Raw genomic sequence first — 24,328 nt, 5'->3', positions numbered from 1 at the left:
CAAACCTGTCCTTGGCTGAAACCATAGTAGTAGTATAGTGGCTCACACGGTCATCCCAGTCTTCTTCAGTGAGGTCCGGTCAGATTCAAGAGTAATAGGTGTAGAGAATTGTGAGAGCACTGCATGCCAAAGCTACAAGTACCTAAACAGCATTTTATTGGGCAAATTAAATTCAGTCTTAAGTTCCACAAAACTTGCGAGTACCATTTGAGATGATGTGTGTAAGACCCACAATCCCTTGAGAGGTCCACATATGGGGGTCAGGTATCATACGCAGATGGGGTAGAGTGGGGTTGACTCAAAGAGGTATATGAGGGGAGTATGTTGAGGGCTTATGATATTTGGCCCAAGCCTGGTGCCAGACTACAATGGTGGTTCTCATCAAGCCATTGAGTGCAGGATGAGCCCGAGGGCCCCCGAAAGACCAAATTGCTAAGGGTGGCATAGGAGCCTACCACAGCTGCCATAAGGGTGGCTGCAGGGTTGCCTTTTGGCATCGCACAGTGACCGACATCGCAGCCCAGTAGTACAATCGAAAATCTGGGAAGGGGAGACCCCCTTGATTAAGCAGAAGCCTTAATGTAGAACAGGCTAGACGAGGTGTTAAATGCACCAACAATAGCATCCATTCTATTAAAAAAGGATTTGAGGAAAATTACGGGAGTGTTGCGATAAAAATACAGAAACATGGGTAAGAAGATCCTTTTAAGAAAATTGATTCTACATACAGTTGGTAACGGAAGGGTACGCCATGTGATGCATCTCTGGGACAAGGCACACAACAGGGGCAACAAATTAAGTTCCACAAAGGTCTGCGTGGTATTACCAACACATATGCCAAGGTACTTAAATTCTGTTGTCCACACAAGTGGGGTGTTTGTAACAGGAGGAGAGGACCAGTTGATCCCTATCCCAAGGCACCAATATAATTTGCTATTCTGAGTGCGGCCCGCAAGAAAGAAAAGGGGTCCCTAAAAAATGAAAGGGCGTCATCCCCGTATAAATTTTTTTTCAATCAAGGCTCCAACCTGTATACCCAGAACTTCTGTAGCAGCTCGTAGAGTCACAGCAAGGGGCTCCATCGCCATGGCAAAACGCCCCGGGGAGAGGGGACATCCCTGGCGTGTTCCTTGATAGAGAGGAAAAAGGATAGGATAGGTTATTATTAGTACGGATTCTTGCTGTCGGAGCTGAATATAACAAGCGAATCCAAGAGATGAAGAGAGGTCCAAACCCACACCTCTCCAAAATAGCAAAGAGGTAGCTTGACTCAACAAAATCAAAAGCCTTTTCTGTGTCAAGGGAGGCCACCACCCCTGTGCTATCCGGAGAGGCCAGGGCAATATGCATAAACAGCCTACAAATATTAATATCAGCGCCCTTATTCGGGATGAATCCAGACTGATCACCATCCACCAGGGCTGAGATAACAGAATTCAAGCGGTTAGCAAGAACTTTGTCCAAGATTTTTGCATCCACGTTCAGTAAATAGATCGGCCAATAAGAGGAACATAAATCAGGATCCCGCCCGGGCTTTAGCAGAACCACCACCACAGCCTTGAGCATACTGGGGGGAGGTTTCCAGAGCGTAGGGACTGGCTCAACATCTTATCGACTCGTTGCAGCAAATCCTCCACATAGGTCCTGTAGAACTCTGCAGGCAGGCCATCTGGCCCAGGATGGCACTGTAGTGACAGCAGGGCTGACCGCACCCCCATAATAGTGATATGGCCATCAAGCTTAGTACTATAGGGGGGAGTCAACCGGGGGAGGTTAACAGCGTCCAGGAAATAAGCTAAGTCATCATCAGCATAGGCTACTTTAGAACTTTACAGCGATCGATAATAGGAAGCGAAGCGAGAGATCACCAGAAAGAGATCAGAGTCTAGAGATAGTGACAGGGCCAGTTTGCTCTTTAGCCAGCCAAGCCAGAAATTTGCCATGTTTTCGCCTTGTTCAAATATTCTCTGAGGTTGGTGCAGTATCATCTTTTTAGTAGAAGTCATGTGTAGCAATAGAACCTCGCTAAGCGCTTCCTGCCAAGTGCAATAATCCAGAGCATCCCGAGATCTGGCGTACACTTCCTCAAGTCATCTGGCCGGCCTTACAACTTACATGTCAGCTCAAAGAGTGGGTCCAGCATCTGAGAGGGGAAATGGAGGTGCCGAGACAGACCTGGGATTAATCCGCCCAGGTCCAGCCAATGGGGGAAGCAGCCATGGAGCGATCCAGAACATCAGTACATGAAGTGTATAAACATATATGGACCACCTGTAGGGTATACATAAGGGGGGAAGTTGAGACTTTGAATGAGACGCATAAACCTGCCAATAAGATTTTAAACCATGTTTATTACAGTAATAAGAACATCACATGGTACAGAAATCAAAAGAGGTTGTTAGGTAAAAAACATTGTAGAAAAATCGCACATATGCGCAAACAGTAATATGGTAGAGTTGTCAATACATGTTGCTTAATGGCATCAGAGTAAGCCGGACGCGTTTCTGTGGATACTGTTCCACTTCATCAGGGGAAAATAGTAATGTATATCTGTAAAAGATATATATGTATAATATAGTACAATAATTGTATATCAAAAATATGTAATATTGAAAAGGAAGAGGGAAAAATCAAACCTAGTCAATTTACAATGCAGCTCAGATGATCTGCTGGTATGCTGGTATAGATTGCAGGGTATGGCTGGAAGTACAACTCTCCCAGGAGCTGAGGGGGCACATATAGTGCAGACAGGCAGGGCACGAAAAATGGCAGGAACTGAAAAAAGAAGGATGAATGTGAAAAAAATGTGGGGAAGAAATGTGTGAAAGAGTGAAAAAGAATATATATAGAGTATAGAAAATCGCAATCATGTGGGTGACTGAGTAGACGCCAAGTAATCTGGTAGAAAAGTATAGGAGTATATGCATGAAGTACAGGTGCAAAGTAAGGTAGATATGAATGGCGTAAAGTCTAGAGCACAGGTGTCAAACACAAGGCCCGCGGGCCGAATGCGGCCCCCCAGGTCATTTCATGTGGCCCTCGCACCTCTCCTGCAGCTGCAGCACCCCCCTTGTCTCTGCCCCCACATTGTCTCTGTAGTTGGCAGCAGAGGAGACAGAAATCGTTTGACAGATCCAGCGCTTCTCTGTGCAGCTGCAGAAAGGCTCGTCTTTGCCCACCCCCCCTTATCAGTAGTCCGGATCAGAGAAGAGGGCAGAACTCCTCCTACAGATCCTGCACCTCTCTGTGCAGCCGCAACACCACCTTGTCTACGCTTCTCCTGATCTCAGCATTCAGCAGACTCTGGAAGCTGACTCCAGCCCTCCTCTGGTCCTCCTCCAGACCCTGCACTTTCTTCCTCCCATATCCACCCACATTTTCTTACTGGCAGCAGCAGAAGGTAAGGGGGTGCACTGTGATGTAAGGAAGGGTGGGTGACTCTTGACTTTTGATGGTGGGGGGCTCTTGACATCCCATGTAAGGGGGCGTGGGGTGCTCTGGACATCTAATCTTACAGATATAACCGGCCCTTTGAGGGCAAACATAATGCTGATGCGGCCCGCAATGAAATTGAGTTTGACACCCCTGGTCTAGAGGAAGCTGAATCAAAAATAGTAGGGACATAGAAAGAATATGTGATGAAAAAATGAATGTACTGAGACATAACAAGTACAAATAAAGCCTTTATTGGCTGCGATGCTCACCAATGAGGAAGCCCTGATCTCCTACTACTGACCAAGTACCAAGACATAATAGTGAAAAAAAAAAGTAAAAAGTGAAAAAACGTCCAGAGGTGAAAGAAGTATAAAAATAGTGAGGATGAAGAGCCTCCCTCACAATAATTCCTGTACTGTTGTGTGTGCTAAGTAGAGGTCCATTGTACCCCGACTCATTCACCAAGAAACGGGTCAAAAAGAAATAAAAACACACACACAATTTTTGCAGGTCAGGAGTAATGCAGAGTGCAGGGAGTCAGGAGTAATGCAGAGCACAGGGAGTCAGGAGTAATGCAGAGCACATGGGGTCAGGAGTAATGCAGAATGCAGAGGTCAGGAGTAATGTGGAGTGCAGAGGTCAGGAGTAATGTGGAGTGCAGAGGTCAGGAGAAATGTGGAGTTCAGGGGTCAGGAATAATGGGGAGTGCAGGGGGTAAGGAGCAATGTGGAATGCACAGATCAGGAGTAATGCAGAGTGCAAAGATCAGGAGTAGTGCAGAGGTCAGGAGTAATGTGGAGTGCGGGGGTCAGGAGTAATGCGGTGTGCGGGGGTCAGGAGATATGCGGTGCGCAAGGGTCAGGAGTAATGCGGAGTGCAGGGGTCAGGAGTTATGTGGAGTGCAGGGGGTAAGGAGTAATGTGGAGTGCAAAGGTCAGGAGTAATGCGGAGTGCAGAGATGAGGGGTAGTGCAGGGGTCAGGAGTAATGCAGTATGCAGGGGTCATGAGTATTGCAGAGTGCAGAGGTCAAGAGTAATGCGGAGTTCAGAGATCAGGAATAATGCGGAGTGCAGAGGTCAGCAGTAGTTCAGAGGTCAGGAGTAATGCAGAGTGCAGGGGTCAGGAATAATGCCGAGTGCAGGGGTCAAGAGCAATGCGGAGTGCAGGGGTCAGGAGCAATGCAGAATGCAGGGGCAGGAGTAATGCAGAGTGCAGGGGGTAAGGAGAAATGTGGAGTGCAAAGGTCAGGAATAATGTGGAGTGGAGAGGTCAGGAGTAATGCAGTGTGCAGGGGGTCAGGAATATTGTGGAGTGCAGAGGTCAGGAGTAATAAGGAGTGCAGAGGTCAGGAGTAATGCAGAGTGTAGGGTGTCAGGAGTAAAGCAGAGTGCAGGGGTCAGGAGTAATGCAGAGTGCAGGGGTTCAGGAGTAATGCGGAGTGCAGGGGTTCAGGAGTATTCTGAAGTGTAGGGGCTCAGGAGAAATGCAGACTGCAGGGGTCAGGAATAATGCGGAGTACAGGGGTCAGGAGTGATGCCCAGTACAGAGGTCAGGAGTAATGCGGAGTGCAGGGGTCAGAAATAATATGCAGTGCAGGGGTCAGTAGTAATGCGAAGTGCAGGGGTAAGGAGTAATGTGGAGTGCAGGGGGTAAGGGGTAATGCAGAGTGCAGGAGTCAGGAGTGATGCGCAGTGCAGAGGTCAGTGGTTGCGCAGAGTGCAGGGGTCAGGAGTAATGCAGAGTCCAGGATCAGGGGTAAAGCGGAGCGCAGGTTTCAGGAGTAATGCAGAGTGTAGAGGGTCAGAAGTATTCTGAAGTGTAGGGGGTCAGGAGAAATGCAGACTTCAAGGGTCAGGAATAATGCGGAGTACAGGGGTCAGGAGTGATGCGAAGTACAGAGGTCAGGAGTAATGCGGAGCGCAGGGGGTCAGGAGTAATGCAGTGTAGGTGCCAGGAGTGATGTGGAATGTAGGGGGTCCGGAGTAATGCGGAGTGTAGGGGTCAGGACTAATGCAGAGTGTAGGGGCTAGGAGTGATGCGGAATGTAGGGGTCCGGAGTAATGCTGGATGTAAGGGGTTAGGAGTAATGCAGAATGTAGGGATCAGGACTAATGCAGAGTGTAGATGTCAGGAGTAATGCGGAGTGCAGGGGTCAGAAGTAATGTGAAGTGTAGGGGTAAGGAGTAATGCAGAGTACAGGGGGTCAGGAGTAATGCAGAGTACTGTGTACAGGGGGTAAGGAGTAATGCGGAGTACAGGGGGTAAGGAGTAATGCAGAGCAGTGTGCCGTGTGACATGTTGCCATAGCACCAATCGCACTGTCTGCTTTGTTTTTCTCACAGCTTTATTAAAACGCCACTTGTATCATTTCTAGACAATGCTATGCAGTGCACTATGGTGACCTTACAATGCAGTGGTATGTCTTGCACCCTCCTGCACTGCAACACGTTGGCTGTTCAGGCTGCTCTACCAAGTATTTCCAGTGTGATTTATAAATAGTGGCTGAGAATAGTTCCTCACACCCAGTGAAGGAGGACAGAGCCCCCAGTCACACATTTGTCACCCCACTCATGCCGCACACATGACGTCAGAGAAATCAGAACACTTCATACACCCCGCGAGCAGAAGTGCGCAGGCTCGCAGAATCTGCCTGGCATCCGGCGCATGCGTAGTACACTCCCGCTGGAAGTCTGCGGCGGTCCACCTATTAGTTTGTTGGCCGTGCGACGTACCGCGCATGTGCCGGCCGGTGTGAGGTGTGCGGGCGCTACTTCAGGTGAGAGGCGGGAGGGGGGTCAGGTGAAGAGAAGCGGGGAAAGTAATTCTGGCCCCGTATCATGGACTGGATACATGTTAGAGACTGTCCGTTCTCTGCCACTTCTATTTTATACACGCTAGGTGGCGCTGTGGTCAGTGTGTCTGGTGACTGTATACTGAGCTGTGATTGGAGGGCTAATCATACCATTATTACATCCTTCATACAATGCTGATTGCCTGGCTGCTGTACTCATCCCCTGGCTTCTTTATTCCAGGATTACACTGCTGATTGACCTCCAGCCTGCCTCCTTGTACCGTTATATAGGCTTCTCTCCTGGACTGGAATGTAGGGTTGACACCTCATCCCTTTAATCTAGGACAGATATAAATACACAGACTCTGATATAATGCAGATAAGGCACCAAGTGAGTTTATTTACCACCTTAACCTCCTCAATACCGGCCACTTTCACCCCCTTCCTGCCCAGGCCAATTTTCAGCTTTTAGCGCTGTTGCATTTTGAATGACAATTGCGCGGTCATGCTACACTGTACCTAAACCAAATTTATGTCATTTCCCCCCACAAATAGAGCTTTTTTGATCTCCTCAAGGTTTTTTCTTTTTTGCTAAACAAATAAAAAAAGACAGAAAAGTTTGAAAAAAAAAAGTTTTGTTTGTTATAAAATTTTGTAAATAAATACGTTTTTTCCTGCACTGATGAGGAGGCACTGATGGGGTGGCACTAATATGCTGCACTGATATGCAGCACTGATGGGCGCTGATATGTGGCACTGATAGGCAGCATTGGTGAGCACTGATAGACGGCACTGATGGGCACTAATAGGTGACATTGATGGGCACTGATAGGTGGCACTGATGGGCACTGATATGCAGCATTGGTGGGCACCGAAAGGCGGCACTGATAGGTAGCACTGATATGCAGCATTGGTGGGCAGTGATAGGCGCCACTGATGGGCACTGATAGGTGGCACTGATGGGCACTGCTAGGCGGCACTGGTGGGCAATAATGGGCACTGGTGGGCGGCACTGATGGGGAGGGCACTGGCGGGCCCTGATTGCCATCCCTGGTGGCCATGGTGGGCATCCCTGGGGTCATGGGTGGGCATTCCTGGTGGTTCTAGTGGCACCCCCCCCCCAAGGGTCTGCACTGATAATCAATGCTCTGATTACCAGTGCAGGCCCCCCCTGTCAGCAGAGCCGCAGATTGTCTCCTCTACTCATGCCTGTCAGGCACGAACTGAGGAAAGCCGATCAGCGGCACTTCCTATTTACTATGTGACCAGCTGTGATTGGACACAGCTGGTCACATGGTAAAGAGCCTACGTCAAAGGCTCTTTACCGAGATCGTAGATGCGGTATGTCATAGTGACACACCACATCACCGATCACCGCTCTGCGCGCCCCCCGTCCGGTCAGGATAATGCAACCACCTTCCCGCCACCATTTGCCTATAGGGTGGGCCTATTTTTGACACTTGGTGTTTACAAGCTAAAATAATTTTCTCTGTCGCTCATTGACAGACGCAGCCTTCTTGATTAATATCAGTAGGGATATACTGCCCCCTACAGGAGTAGGACACTAGGCAGGAAAAAAGTTCTGGCCACACCTTATTGGCAGTCCCAGGGGGTATATCCTCTCTCTCCCTGCTATAGGATGTCAGTTTTTTTTTCTGCCTAGTCAGGAGTAAGGACATAAGTTCCTTGCTGGGATCTCTGGTCCTGGCAAGATTTTTTAGATAAATCTTTTTTTTGTTAGCTTTTTTCTCCAGTTGTTCCTGTGAGATCTTCAAGCAATTATGCCGGATCTGGGCGACGGGCTGGATGTTGAGATCCAGTGGTCACCCCAGCCGGCCTACGAGCGCGTGCAGGCCATAGCTCCGTGCTGGGTCGGCCGCGACATAGTCCCACTGGACGGGGACTGGCCCCGCGAGTTAAACGTCTCGCCAGGTCGCCTACGACCAGTCTGAGCCTGAGTCGCGGCGTCCTTGTTGGCCCGACAGCCCCCCCACCTCGGTGGAGAGGGGTTCTGTCAGGAGATTGGCGCCCGCCTGTTCCGGTATGGTGAGTAGGATGTTCCCCCTCTCCCCCTGACGGGTTTTGGGGTGGACGCGGGCCCCTCCCTGGGATGGTCGGACCCTCATGATCCCGGGTTCCCCTCTGTCCTGTTATGCACCCCCCACCTATCTGTCCCCTCCTTCAATCTGTGTTACAGACCGCAGATGGGGGCGGTGGGGTGCGCCGCCGGTGTTACTTTAAACGATCGTGCGGGGGGGTTACTACCTGTGCTTTCAGGTCCATCCACCAATCGATCCGTGGGAAGGCACGCGGAGGTCCCCTTTTTGGCACTGCGGACCGCACGGGGCCGCCATTTTGTTGTAGCCTACATGTGCTCTGCATGGCAGCGGCCATCTTGGTACACCCAGCTCATCTTGCTTGAGAGCTGAGCAGCTGTGGGAGTTACTGAGGGCGTGTAAGGGGGCGGAGCCTCTCCCTAGACCCGGGAAAATCACTCCACAGGACTTCCTGTCATGTAAGACAGCGCTGAGAGCAGTCCTGCTTTGAACTCTGGTGCATCGTGTGGTGAGCCTTTTGGGGGTCTTTCTTCTCTCTCTCTGCGGGGGTCTCGAGGCACATGACCACTGAGGGGCGCTGTAGCGCTGGGGGATTCTTTTAAAAAAAAAAAATTTTAATTTTGTAATTTTTTGCTGACAGGTTCCTCTGGCATCCAGGGGGTGCGGCACCTGGTTCCTCCAGTGCGCGTCCCCTTACCGCCCTGGGATCTTAATTTGGTGTTGTCGGTTCTCCAGAAACCTCCCTTTGAAAATATTAGGGAGATTCCCTTGTTTACTTTATCCCAGAAGGTGGCCTTTTTGGTGGCTATCACTTCTGCACGCAGGGTGTCGGAACTGGCTGCGTTGTCCTGTCGTTCCCCATATCTGGTGGTTCTTCGTCTGAATCCATCCTTTCTTCCTAAGGTGGTTTTAGATTTTCATTTGAATGAGGATATTGTGTTGCCTTCCCTGTGTCCTAAGCCCAGTTATCCTCGGGAGTTTGCGTTACACTCCTTGGATGTGGTTCGGGCGATCAGGGTTTACTTGGCTACTACTGACTCTTTTCGTAAGACTGACTCACTTTTTGTGATCACGGATGGCCCTAGAAAGGGGTTGCCTGCGTCTGCCGCGACTATCTCCAGATGGATCAGACAGATGGTGGTGCAGGCTTATTCTATTAAGGGTCGGGTTCCTCCGTTCCCTGTTAAGGCGCACTCCACTCGGGCTCTTAGTGCTTCCTGGGCCTACCGCCATCAGGCGTCGGTGCTTCAGGTTTGCAAGGCGGCTACCTGGTCGTACCTTTACAAAGTTTTATAAGGTTGATGTGCTCGCATCAGCGGATGCCTCTTTTGGCCGCAAGGTTTTGCAGGCTGCTGTTTGAGGAGACCTTTGGTCTACCTTGGGGGTTTTGTTTTTCAGGTGGGTCTCATCCTTTTGTTTCGATGAGTCTTCTGTGCTTCTGGTTGGCTCTGGTTTGGCCTTCTGGATTGGATTTTTATTTCTGTTATCCCACCCCTCATTTGTGGCACTGCTTTGGGACGTCCCTACTGATATTAATCAAGAAGGCTGCGTCTGTCAATGAGCGACAGAGAAAACTGGATTTTTGACTTACCGTAAAATCCTTTTCTCTTAAGCTCATTGACAGACGCAGCACCCGCCCCTCTATTTTTGAGTTGGGTTGGTATAAGTCTCTGACACTGCTTTGTTACATAACTGACTCCTATAGCAGGGAGAGAGAGGGTATACCCCCTGGGACTGCCCATAGGTGTGGCCAGAACTTTTTTCCTGTCTAGTGTCCTACTCCTGTAGGAGGCAGTATAACCCTACTGATATTAATCAAGAAGGCTGCGTCTGTCAATGAGCTTAAGAGAAAAGGATTTTACAGTAAGTCAAAAATCCAGTTTTTTTTTTTTTTGCTAGAAAAATATTAGAACCCCCAAACATTATATATATATATATATATATATATATATATATATATATATATATATATATATTTTTTTTTTAGCAGAGACCCTAGAGAATAAAATGGAGATTGTTGCAATATTTTTTATTACACTGTATTTGCACAGCGGTCTTCCAAACGCAATTTTTTTTTCAGATTAGAGTTACAGAGGAGGTCTAGGGCTCGCTCTAACGATTGTGGCAATACCTCACGTGTGGTTTGAACACCATTTACATATGTGGGCGGGACTTGCGTATGCGTTCGTATTTTTACACCGTTTAAAAAAAAAAAAATGTGATCATTTTTATTCCTATTACAAGGAATGTAAACATCCCTTGTAATAGAAATAGGCATGACAGGTCCTCTTTATTGTGACATCTGGGGTCAAAAAGTCCTTAGATCTCACAACTACACTAAAAAAGGAAAAAAAAAAAAAGTGTTGAAAAAATATCAGCCCTTTAAACCGGTTGCTAGGCAACAACGTTTGACGTCACTCCGGTCCTCCAAGACCATAGAGTCGAGTCAGGGCCATCTTGTCCTCACTCGACTTCCTGTCTCAGAGGATCTGGGACCGGATCGTTTTTCCCGCTGCCCGCAGGTCCGGTAAGCTGGGAAAACGGCCGGAACGCGGCGGGAGGGGGCACCTATTCCACCGCACCTTAAGGGTGATCCCACGGCGAATCTGTCGCTGGGACCACCCTTATCTGAAAGCTGATTGCCTGCCGTTTTTAAAAATACCGGGGTTATGGCAGCTATCTGCTGCCATGACCCTGGTATTTAGTGTCAAAGGACTGACGTAAATAGGCGATTGGCAGTCGGTAAGTGGTTAATCAGCCACAGAACCTGTGTAATTATGTGTCCTGGTTTAAAGGGATGAGGAGGCAACCCTAGTGGAATGGCTTCCTCTGACTTCACTGCACACTGTGAGCTTTTTATAGTGTGCATTAGAAGCTGCAGCAAGTCTGATAGAGCCCTACTCATAACCACTTCAATACAGGGCACGTTCACCCCCTTCCTGCCCAGGCCAATTTTCAGCTTTCAGCGTTCTCACCAGGGATGGGCTCGGGCGTGTTTGAGTTTCCAGATGCCCAATCCGGCCAGGAAGCCGACACTGCGCTCTGCTAATCACAGGTAGTGATACATTTCCTGATCCGCAGCTGCACAGACCAGGAAATGTCTCACTGCCTGGGATTAGTGGAGTGCAGTGACGGCTTCCTGGCGGGATCGGGCACATGGAAACTCAAACACGCCCGAGCTCATCTCTAGTTCTCACACTTTGAATGACAATTGCACGGTCATGCAACGCTGTACCTGTATGATATACATATATATATATATATATATATATATATATATATATATATATATATATATATATATATATTTTTTTTTTTTTTTTCACACAAATATAGCTTTTTTTGGTGTTATTTAATCACCACTGGGTTTTTATTTTTTGCTAAATAAACAAATAAAGAATGAAAGTTTTGAAAACAGCAAAAAACAAAATCCTGTTTCATAGTTTGTTATAAAACTTTGCAAATAGGTCATTTTTCTGCAGACTGCACTGATCAGCACTGATGAGGAGGCACTGATAGGCTGCACTGATTGGCACTGATGAGGAGGCATTGATGAGCATTGATGGGCACTGATAGGCTGCACTGATTTGCACTGATGAGGCAGCAGTGGTGGGCACTGATGAGGCACTAATGAGCATTGATGGGCACTGATAGGTGACACTGATAGGATGCACTAATGAGCATTGATGGGCTCTGATAGGCTGCACTGATTGGTAACACTGATAAGGAGGCACTGGTGGGCACTGTTTGGCAGCACTAATTGGATCACTGGTGATCACTGTTAGGACTGCCCTAATAATTAGTGTAGATGTCCCTTTTACACAAGTCGGTTATCGACTCTCCTCTCCTCGCGCTGTCAGCGTGCCGATAACCGGATTCTGTTTACATCCACAATCAGCTGTGATTGGATACAGCTGATCACGTAGTAAAGAGCCGTTTATTGGCCCTTTACCTCGATCTATGATCAGCAGTGTCTGGAAGACAGCAGGTGTGATCACGGGAGGCCGTCATATGACAGCCTCCCAGAACTAGCTGGCCGTGCTGTAGCTGTCATTTGACTATACGTGGACGGCAAGTGGTTAAGCCAGCAGATGTCCAGCGTCATCCAGCCCAAAATGAGAAAAGCCTGTGGTGCTCATGTTCCTCGTTCCCCTGGAGAGGCAGTCCAGGGGTGCCAGAAAAGTTCATGGTACAGCACAAGTGCACTTTGTTTCCTAATAGTACGTCCTTGGACTTACCCTGAAAGTCTTGGAGGGGGGTTAGTGCACATGGCGTTATGGTCAGGTTCTCTCCTCCCCATGGGGTCTCAATTTGGGGGAGCCCCAACATTTACATGGGTGCACCTCGCTTCGGCAGGTCCCTTGAAGAATGGGGTTCTGCTTGGTTTTGGCTGGGTTGAGCAAGTGTATCCCAGTACCTATCAGGAGTCTTGTGCCCAGAGGGATCAATTTCAGGGTCCTTTTTCTTCGGAGGAGGACCATGTGTGCAACCCGTGCACTTTTTTTGTGCTTGCTCTTTTTTTACACCTGCTGTTTCAGGTGTGGGTACTACACCACAAAGTTTAACAAGAAAAGTGGAAGTCAACTTGAAAATGTGTCCAAGTGTGGCCCTCGACACAACCAGAGGAATGCACAATAGCAGCGCATTTTCACACCTCAATGCCAAACAATTTTGGCGTTGTTACATTTTTTGCAGCATATCACAAAGCATATTGAAGAAGTTGGAGTGAAATAACCCAGCATTGAAGTCAATGAACGCAATAATCACCTCTGTCATTGGTTTTGGTGAATGCAAAAATAAACCCCATCATTGGTGTTATGGGACCCAATAGTAACCACCTGCATTGGTGTCAGTGGGCGCTATAATAACCTCCATCATTGGTGTCATTAGAACACAATAATAACTCCCAACATTGATATCAGTGAACCCAATAATAACCCCCATCATTGGTCTCAGTGAACACAATAGTATCTCCCAACATTGGTGTCAGTGGATGCAATAATAACCCCCAACATTGGTGTCAGTGGACTCAATAATAACCTCCATCATTGGTGTCAGTGAATGCAATAATATCCCCTAACATTGGCATCAGTGAACGCAATAATATCCCCCATCATCGGTGTCAGTAAATGCAATAACTTCCTTCATTAATGTCAGTGGGCGCAATAATAACCCCCAGCATTGGTGTCAGTGGATTCAATAATAACCCCCTGCATTGGTGTCAGTGGATGCAATAATAACCCCCAGCATTGGTGTCAGTGGATGCAATAATAAATTGAAAAGGATTAAGAGAGGTGCATGAAAGCCAGCCAGCCCCCAGTCTGATGTACTCACCCTCCAGTCTGCCACCAACCAAGTAGACCTGTCTCGTGATATAAATAAAGAACAGGGGTTTAGTTGACACACATTTGCAAACGCATGTGTAGGCTGCAGGGCCACTACACTGCACCCTGTCCCACATAGCCCACTTTGTTTATGTAACCAGGGATGGAGGCACCTTGCCTACAGGCTGGTGCTTTATTTAAAGTCCCACCGTGCGATTTTCGTGCGTTTTTTGGTGGATGCAGGCTGATTTGACCCCAGTTTTTTTCATATACAGGGATGGAGACCATAGCATGACCTGCTTGTCTCATGTAAAGTCCCAAATATTTTATGAAATTAGGGATGGAGGCACTGTGCTATACAGGCCAATTGCCTCATATAAAGTCCCAATCTGTGTTTTACACTGCATCCACCAAGGGGTTGGAGGTGTATGCTTCTCAGCTGGTCGTTTTCAGTTTGTACCATCGCAAGAACATAGCCCTTTGAGAGTTTTGAGATACTAGACCAGTCATGGGTGGGGGTGGGTTGGGGGAGGTTTGGGCTGCTCCCTCCCACCTGCCTCCTATCAATCCATTAGCAGCCATGTGCTCCCAGTGTGGAGACACTCAAATTAAAAGTGTTAGGACTGCAGGTAAAACAGGGTGCCGTGTAGTGGCCCTGCAGCTTACACATGCGTTTGCAAATGCGTGTCAACTAAACCCCTGTTCTTTATTTATATCATGAGACAGGTCTACTTGGTTGGTGGCAGACTGGAGGGTGAGTACATCAGACTGGGGGCTGGCTGGCTTCCATGCACCTCTCTTAATCCTTTTTAATTATTTTTTTTTCTGATACAGGGATGGAGACGCTGGGCATACCTGCTGGTGTCTCACCTAAAGTCCCACATAGCCCACTTTTGTTTATATAGTGGATGCAACAATAACCCCCAGCATTAGTGCCAGTGGATGCAATAATAACCCACAGCTTTGGTGCCAGTGGATGTAATAATAATCCCCAGCATTGGTGCCAGTGGATGTAATAATAACCCCCAGCATTGGTGCCAGTGGATGTAATAATAACCCCCAGCATTGGTGTCAGTGGTTGCAATAATAACCCCCAGCATTGGCGTCAGTGGTTGCAATAATAACCCCCAGCATTGGTGTCAGTGGTTGCAATAATAACCCCCAGCATTGGTGCCAGTGGATGCAATAATAACCCCCAGCATTGGTGTCAGTGGTTGCAATAATAACCCCCAGCATTGGTGCCAGTGGATGCAATAATAACCCCCAGCATTGGTGTCAGTGGTTGCAATAATAACCCCCAGCATTGGTGTCAGTGGATGCAATAATAACCCCCAGCATTGGTGTCAGTGGATGCAATAATAACCCCCAGCAGTGGTGTCAGTGGATGCAATAATAACCCCCAGCATTGGTGTCAGTGGATGCAATAATAACCCCCAGCAATGGTGTCAGTGAATGCAACAATTACCCCCAGCATTGGTGTCAGTGGATGCAATAATAACCCTCAACATTGGTGTCTTTCGTCGCAGAAGTAACCCACAGTAGGGCAGCAATTAATAATTATTTTCATAATGGATTCGTTGGCCAATTATAGTTTTGATTAATCAGATAAAAAAAAACTCTAAAAAAGTTTGGTGTATAGTTTTAGTTAATATGTGAATTTTAAGTAAAGACAATTTATTCTTGAATATCTCTATGCAGTGGTAGTTACTTATAAATATCCAGCTTTATGGTTGGGGAACAAAATATCTCATCCTCTCTGAGAATAACAGTCAGAAGAGATATACTGTATTTACTATTAGAGGTTGAATTTGGTAAATATCATCAGACTAAGGCTCCGTTCACATGTAGGCGTTTTGGGGCGTTTTTGGGGCGTTTTTCTGCTCTAGGATCAGCTCTCAAAACGCCCAACATGACAAATCCTATTCATTTCAATGGCCCCTGTTCACATCTGAGCGTTTTGAAGCTGTATACAAAACGCCCAACGCTCAAAAAAGTACATGAGCTTCTTTTTGGGCAGATTACAGGCGTTTTCCATTGATCTCTATTCAATCTAAAAACGCCTGCACAAAAATCGCGGTAAAAATCGCGGTAAAATCGCGGTAAAAATCGCCGCAAAAATCGCGGTAAAAAACGCGCGAAAAACGCTACGCTCAGGTGTGAATGTAGCCTCAGAGATCAACATTTTTATTTAAAGAAAACATTTTTTTAAAAAGACCTACAGCGCTGTTTTGCAGATTTTCAAACAGGACTGTAATATATTATGCATGACAGCTACCTGCACCCGCTGTCACTTATGCTGGCTATATCATGATCACATTCCCTCTGTTCTCAGCTGCATAAGAGCTGGGGGAGGAGAAGCAGCAACACACTGAGCTTCTCAGTGAATGGCTGTGAAACAAGGCGGGGTGTTGTCAGGACAAGTCTGATCATTGGAGGAAAGGACATTGAGTTCCCAGCACAGCTATAGAACTGACCACGATGTGCTCTCCTGTTTAGTATGGTCGGTTCTTAATAGGAAAGCAGCCTGACTGGCAGGAACACCAGGGGTTTCACACAAAGGAAGCAATACAGGATACTTTTCCATTCAAGTACAGCAGGCACATATCAGGAATATGAAATGTTGGGAACAAACACTTTAAGCGTACATCCGCTCCAAGGGCCATCTTTGCCCTTACGGGATGCATAAGTGTTATATGTATCTGCGTGCAGACAGTCCCATTTATATCTGTAGGCACACAGCGGTTCCATGGACACAGACCCTGGTCCCAATTCGACAGCCATGCAAGTGCTTGTTTCTGAATGAAGACAGTGTGCAGGTACGTGCTTAAAGTGGAGCTCCACTCAAAAAGGGAAGCCCTGCCTATTTGTCCCCCCCCCCCTCCCCCTCCGCTGCCATATTTGGCACCTTTCGGGGGGAGTGGGTACCTGATATTGACAGGTACCCGCTCCTACTTCCGGGTGACGCCGCTGTCCGTCACTGCTCTCTTCTCTGCCCCCCAGCATTTACTGGAGTACTGTGGAAGAGAGGGGTGGGAGCAGCTGGCTTAGGCTTTTAGCTGCGTGCTGAGACACTTAGGCAGCTGCTGATCAGGCATCAGGGTGGATCCTGACAATACGGTTGGGATCCTTCTAGAGCCTGGAGCAGCTTTGTGACACCTGCTGTCGGCTGAATCTGGGTCAAACGAGTGCAAAACAAAGTGCGCTTCTGTGACCCACAAGAGAAGTATGACCAAAAAAGCTTTGGCCATATTTCTCTGTTAAGTTGAAAAATGCACATTTTAATGTGTATGTGAAAAGCTCCAGTAGCAAAATGATTTAAACTCTGAATAATAAAACAAACACTAGAGGGCAACAAACGTATACAAGTAAATTATTTTCTAGAATTCCTCAGCAAGCCGATTGCTGCTACCTTGTGTTGCTCAGCTAGGTACAGATCGGCCTGGTATCTTTTACTGTAATACGGATCGATTAAAAGTGGTTCAGCTTTGTTTGTTCTTCCTAAGAGGGATCTCCCTGTACTTTTTAGCATCTCCCTCCCACTGTAATGTTTCCTCACGAGTTGTGTATTATATATATATATATATATATATATATATATATATATATTTTTTTTTTTTGGAGCACAATCAGCATCAAAGTATTTCCCCTTTGTGTAGCAAAAGAGAAAACAGTTCTTGCTGAGATTCGTACCGGAATGCTTGCTGAAGCTGAATTCAAGGAATTTAGCTCCTTTGTAAAAAAAAAAAAAAAAAAAGTTTAGGCACGCTATTAGTTAAGTCCAAGGAGGTGCATGACATCTCCTGGGCTTATCTCTGTTATTTATATCTGACAGTCTTATGCTATCATTGTATTTCTGGGAGCCCGACTCTGAGCATGTTCAACATTGGAGTTGGTGCAGCTGCTATGCCCGCCTTTCCCCTCCTCCTGCCCAATCACAGAAGTCTTTGAATTATGTGAACTCATTTACAAAATACAAAGGCTTCTCTGAATGGGCAGCAGAGGGGAAGGGAGGGCATAGCTGTCCTGTTTGCCTCTCTCACAGCCCCCAGTGTCAGTGTATGCTGCGGCAGAGCCAAAAAACCTCAGATATAAATAATAGAAAAAGGTTCAGGAGATGTCATGCACCTCCTTGGACATAACTCAAGTCCCCAATTCAGCCAGGGATTTTGCAGCTGTGGTAGCAACTCTGCACATGCTCAGTATTCAGTGAGTTTCTATGCTGAGCATTTCCTCCCTATATCTGACTATAGAGTCACATGTGGTCATATACACAGTAGTAAATGGCAGCCCACTCCCTCCCTCCCCTCCATGCCCACTAACCAGCTAAACACAATGAAGGCGGGATATTACATGTAGATTGATGAAGGCTTCCCCTCCCTCTTATTCTAAGACACAGACTGTGACTGGCAAAAATCTACCCACACCATGTTATTTCCACAAAATAATAAAGATTTGATTTCAAATATACTGTATATTTGTATGACAATTTAAAACAGTTTATTGATACTCCTTATTTATTTTTACTCTGTATTCCAAAGGCTGTTTTTTATTTTGGACATGTGACCAGCAGCAGAGGACTAGAAGCTCCCCCTGCTTATGTTTCCCTGCAGACCGACTGGGAAAGATCTGGGCCATGTGACAACTTTATATAGATTAGGAAAAAGGTACTTATATGTTTTTTTTTTTTTTTTATTATAATTATCATCTACATACAGAAATAGAAGGGGCCGAACACCAGTTTGTGGTTTCGATGACTTATAGCTCTATCCATCTGATGATGTGAATTATGCTTTTTTCATGGTAGCCTGTATGTTGATTTCCCATACGTTACTTTCTCAATGTTTTGATTGCAATCACCGTATGCTCTGCAATACTTTTCTCACTTACCTGTTGCAAGTTATGCTTCTGTTGCAATTTATTACTGTTTTCTTAAATGTGTGTTGTGTGCCCTTGTTTATCTAAATAAAGAATTTGAAAAAAGAAATAGAAGGGAAGCATGTAAATTTAACAGTGTGTGTTTAGTATCACTTTAAAGACACCATAGTCTCTTAAAGTGGTTGTAAACCCCAGTCATAAAATTTGAACTAAGCACTTATATCTGTAGTGTTTTACGTATCTCTCTCCAAAGCTCTAAGTGTCATTTCTATCTGGGGCTTCGTTCCTCTGTTTTTAACATAAGTCATTTCTGAGAAGTTTTCCTGATACATGAGATAAAATTTGTGTCGGGGAGGGAGATAAGCACACGGCTTATCTATTCAGAATACAGCTCTGCATGATCCTTTATTCCTCTGCCTATGTGGATGGGGGTGTATCCCTTTCCTCCAATCAGCTCTCACACAATATATAAAAGCTGTAACTGCAGATGCATAAGGATTTTATTGTAAATCTGCACTTTTGAAGGCTTTTAGACAAGAGAAGACTGCAAATAAACAAGTAAAACGTATGTAAAAGGATTTGTTTCATCTCTGTGTATCATCTGAGGCTTTTCACTTCACTGGGTATATGTGATGGTTTACAACCACTTTTACCTCTTCCTGCCCACACTATAGCCGAAAGACGGCTACAGCGCGGGCCTAAATTGCCAGGAGGGTGTCCATGTACGTCATCCCGTGCATGACCTGCGGGGCGCACACGACTCGCTCTGTTATGAACGAGTTAATGACAGCTGATCACGTGATATAAGCAGAGCTGGTAATCAGCTTTTTTTTCCTCACGCTAACAGCGCGGGGAGAAAAAAAAAGCCGATTACTGTCTGAATGGGACATCGGTCCCACACACTCCAGACCTACTGCTGCTAAACAGTGCCCACCAGTGCCACCTATCAATGCCCACCAGTGTTGCCTTATCAGTGCCTATCAGTGCTGCCTATCAGTGCCCATCAGTGCTATCAGTGCTCATCAGTGCACATCAATGAAGGAGAAACAAACTATGAAAACTTTTTTTTTTCCCAAAATTGAAGTCTTTTTTGTTTGTTTAGCAAAAAAATATAAAAAAAAAACCCCAGTAGTGATTATATACCACCTAAAGAAAGCTCTATTTGTGTGAAAAAATGAGAAACATTTCATATGGGTACAGTGTTGCATGACAGCACTGAAAGCTGAAAATTGGCCTGGGCAGGAAAGAGGTTTAAGTGCCCAGTAAGCAAGTGGGGTAATTCAGTATATAAATGGTCCCAAATTAGTCACCTAGGTGCCAATATGATTTTCACCTTCCTGAAGCCTCAGAGGAGGGTTCTAGCCAAATCATCTGCAGGCCCAGCAGGGCACCAGGTCTATTCACTCTAGAGGCTCCCAAATGTCTTCTAACCATCAATTTACAGTAGGTCAAAGATCAGATTATGTCTCATAAAAGCTAAACTATTAGTTGCAGGAAGACTAAAATAATTCCTTCTGATTGTACACAATTTGGGTATGTGTACATATAAAACTGTATGTGCAGTGTATGTAGAATTCAAGAGAAATCCCCAAAACCATGATATGGCGGCTGTGCGCGACAGCCAAGCAGTGATTGGTCTTGATGTGATCAAACTTAAGTGCTGCTGTTGAAAATCTTATTCTCGACCGAGCCATCGGATCCATTCCTGGCCCATTTATCCCTGGTCACTTCAGAACACAGAACCGTCCCGTGGACTGGAAAGGGAACACCCCTCCCCCCCCCAGGGTTGATTGGCCAGGGCTAAAGTCCACATCCATATTCCAATAACTTGAGGACCATGATTTATGGATGGCGTGATTCAAGGGGAGCCGGTCTAACTGATTGCAGATCTTTCTGGCATGCTCCTGTCACAGGATAAATCTTCATAAAAGTTTTATTTTGTTTTCTCGTTAATTTTCATAGCGAATAGCCAAATATGTACGTACTTTTTTGTCTTTTTTTTTTTGTAAACAATTTTTTTTTTGTTATTTAAAAAAAAAAGAAAAACAAGACTTTACAATCACTTTAAGCTAGGACTCCTATCCCTGGAGACATTGTTGCATTGTATTATGTGCTTGGTCTAAGTTCCTTGCTAAACTGTATGCAACTGTACTGTGTATTGGCAGATTTTATGCAGATTGTAAGCTATCAGATCTTCCAGATGGAGATCGGTGGGTGTATGGTTGCCTAGCAGACCAGACAGTGGGCAAACTTCTAGGTGGTGGCAAGCTACTGTTTGTTGTGTGTGTCTGGTGTGTGTGTGGACAGTAAGAAGAGTAATCAGGGATTCTAGCTCGTATTGATAGCTGGAGGAATCCTGGAATTGTGTGATAATTGCTAGTAGTGATCGACCAATATCGTTTTTTTACTGCCGATACCGATGTTTTTTTTTTTTTTTTAATGTCTACAGGTACTGTGGTGGAGGGATCTGGGGGGTCTAAAAGACCCCAAACCCCTCCTCTGCACTTTGGCTCTTTTGAATGCTGTAAGTTTTTAAATTCGGCACCACCAGTACCCGGAAGTGATATCATGCCATGACATCACTTCCGGGTACCTGACGGCGCCGATTTCAAAGAAATGAAGACCCGGTCAGACGGCGGTGGTGCAGATGGAGACCCGATCAGACGGCAGCGGTAAAGGTAGGATGCCCGGGTCTCCCGGTGGGACAGGAGACCCAGGCAGCCGCAGAAAGCGGCGGGAGGGGGGGGACATCCCCTCCTTCTCCTTGGAATGACAGCCGAGTGGCTTCTCAGCGCACACCTATGTCCCCAACCCTTAGAGTGAACCACATTGCCTGTAAGATTTGTATCTGCCTGTGCATGGTAAGTCAGCTAGATTTTTTAAATTAGTCAAGGTATCATTCTATGCAGATCCTGCACTAGATATCCTTCATTTATTTTCAATATTCTGATACAATAATGGATTAAAATGTAAATCCCCTTTCTTTTTAGATACATTATATTTTTTCAAAGCTCCTGATGAATGGACGGAGGTCCATGAAACACGTTGAGCCTACATTTAACTCAAATGTCCCATTGTATTTGATATATATAGATTATGAATTGACAGACACTAAGATGTCATATTGATTTTTTTACCCTCCGAGATCTTATCTTTGATCCTTCAATATTGTACCTATTTTTATTTTTCAATATGTAATGTATATCTTGCTGTATGTCATTCTTCTGTATATATCTGTATTTATATGAATATGTCAATGGTTTTTACATATATTTATACTTATTTATCAAGAATATTAATAAAATCTGTGTCTAATTGACCTAATTTAAAGTCCCACCATTTGGTCTCCATTTTTCTCTCTATATGTATTATGGAAGGAGGCAATTAGACATATTTCATATGTGTCAGATCACATTTTGTTATAAGTCAGCTAGATTGTAGTGGAGACTCCCTCTAGTGGTGTCCAGAGGTAGTGTGAGCTGTGAAAAGTTTATCACAGTCTGCCTTATTTGCTCAAAGTAAGCTCCCCCTCACTTCGTCCTACCCCAGTCAGGGGCCTCACCTCGGTTAGCTAGTTGCCACCGGCTTGCGTGCCTTGACAGTTTTGAAGCAGCATACCGTACCTCAACGCAGTGTTATAGAGGACACAGCACACATGGAACACAATTGTTTTCTATCTGCCCTTGCTTTGAGCCTCCCTTAATCAATGCAGGTCGACACAGCTCAATGGATATGCTGTGAATGAGCCCTTAATAATTGCAGAGCATGAATACTTTGTGACTTTTATATTTGGAGTTCAGCAGAGTCACTTTAAAGGGGAAGCTTTGCTTGTTCATACCCTCCCCCCCTCCACTGCCACATTTGGCACTTTTTGGAGGGGGAGCGGGTACCTGGTTCTGACAGGTACCCACTCCGACTTCCTGGTAAGATAGGTGAACAGCAATGTACGTCATTTCTGGCCCCTCCTTCTTCCCCCCACTTCCTTCTGGGACACACACAAGTCCCGCAGGATGGCGGGACCATTCAGAAAACGCAGCGTGACTTGCGCATGCGCAGTAGGGTACAGACTGTGAATCCACAAGGCTTCACTTCCTGTTTCCCTTACTGAAGATGCTGGCGCCTGCACCCGAAGCCGACTGACAAATCGGCTAGGGGTGCCAACATCGCCGGATCTTTGGACAGGTAAGTGTCCTTAAAGAGGAGTTCCGCCTTCCCCTAAAAAAATTAAAAGTAAACAGCTACACATACTGTAGCTGCTGACTTTTAATATTAGGACACTTACCTGTCCTAGAGTCCAGCAATGTCGGCACCTGAAGCCGATTTTGGTATCGGCTCTCGGGTGCTGCCGCTGCCATTCTGGGAAAGGGAACCCGGCTGTGAAGCCTTGCAGCTTCATGCCCGGGACCCTACTGTGCATTCGCGAAGCGTGCTGCACAATTCTATTGGCTCGGCGGTAGGCGGAAGGAGGAGGGAGCCGAACTTGCAGAACACTGCCCTGCGGCCAGTGTCCCGGAAGAGGGGAAGGAGTACCTGTCAAAAACAGGTACCCGTTTCCCCCTCCCCCCTGAAGGTGCCAAATGTGGCACCGGAGGGGGGGAGGAAGCAAAATAGCGGAAGTTCCATTTTTGGGTGGAACTCCACTTTAAATTAAAAGTCAACAGGTACAGTATTTGTAGCTGCTGACTTTTCTTTTTCTTTTTTTTTTTTTTTTTTACGGACTGGAACTCACCTCTAATAAGCTGCAGATCATGTACTCCATCGTAGAAATTCGAGGCACTTTGTGGGGTGGCTCTCTGAGTCAGATTTCAGTATGGTGTGGACCTTACAACCTTCCCTGTAGAACTCGCTCTGCAATGCGCTCACTATCCACATTGGCATTCTCCCGTTATCTGTCTTTCTGTGACTCTTTCCTCCCAGAATGACACAGTAGGAGCTTCAGGAGAGATTATGTGGCTTAGCGGTCCTAGATGACATTCCCGGCCAGTTTATTCTGTAGTCAATAGTGCTGTTTATTTCCAGTATCACCTGCTGCATTGTGTTACCTACCCATCAGCCTTCCCGCTGCTCCGTCCCACTCACGTCCCCCCACTGTTCCATTCTCTCCCACTCCTACACACTGCATACTGGCTTTGTAGCGAGCTTTATTCCAGCCTCTTCACTTTGCTTTCCCTTCTTTCACTCCGGGTTTAATATTATTTAGCTGTTGTTGCATCTCATGATATGCCTTTACTGCTATATACATACAGTATGTACAGTATCTCACAAAAGTGAGTACACCCCTCACATTTTTGTAAATATTTTATTATACCTTCATGTGACAACACTGAAGAAATGACACTTTGCTACAATGTAAAGTAGTGAGTGTACAGCTTGTATAACAGTGTAAATTTGCTGTCCCCTCAAAATAACTCAACACACAGCCATTAATGTCTAAACCACTGGTAACAAAAGTGAGTACACCCCTAAGTGAAAATGTCCAGATTGGGCCAAATTAACAATTTTCCCTCCCCGTTGTCATGTGACTCGTTAGTGGTACAAGGTCTCAGGTGTGAATGGGGAGCAGGTGTGGTAAATTTGGTGTTATCGCTCTCACTCTCTCATACTGGTCAAAAAGAGAAATTTAAAATAGCATCTGCACACATGTATGTGGCAGCTCGCAAACAAACAAGAGACACAGTTCTGGAACAAAAATAGTAAAAAAGTTTGCAACACCAAATATAGTCACTTAGCTTTGTAAAACTGTTCACAACATGAAGAAATTAGTTCTTCAATAGTAAAGACGCGGCTTCATGCAGTAAATCACTCATGAGCTGGAATAATTCTCAAATCATCCCTCAGTCGTGAA

General features: G+C 46.0%; 1 protein-coding gene across 1 annotated transcript in view; it reads left to right on the top strand.

The window, feature by feature from the left end:
* Positions 1–6,091: 6,091 nt before the first annotated feature.
* The window catches only part of HHAT (hedgehog acyltransferase), a 651,154-nt gene continuing 632,917 nt past the window's right edge, over positions 6,092–24,328 (top strand). The window contains exon 1 of the mRNA XM_082249768.1: positions 6,092–6,212. The gene's annotated coding sequence lies outside the window, so the exon portion shown is untranslated. The remainder of the gene's footprint in view (positions 6,213–24,328) is intronic.

Source organism: Pelophylax lessonae (assembly GCF_965119305.1).
Source record: "Pelophylax lessonae genome assembly, chromosome: 3".
Classification (NCBI taxonomy): Eukaryota; Metazoa; Chordata; class Amphibia; order Anura; family Ranidae; genus Pelophylax; species Pelophylax lessonae.
The sequence above is the reverse complement of the archived record's forward strand: the minus strand, read 5'-3'. Positions and strand labels throughout refer to the sequence as shown.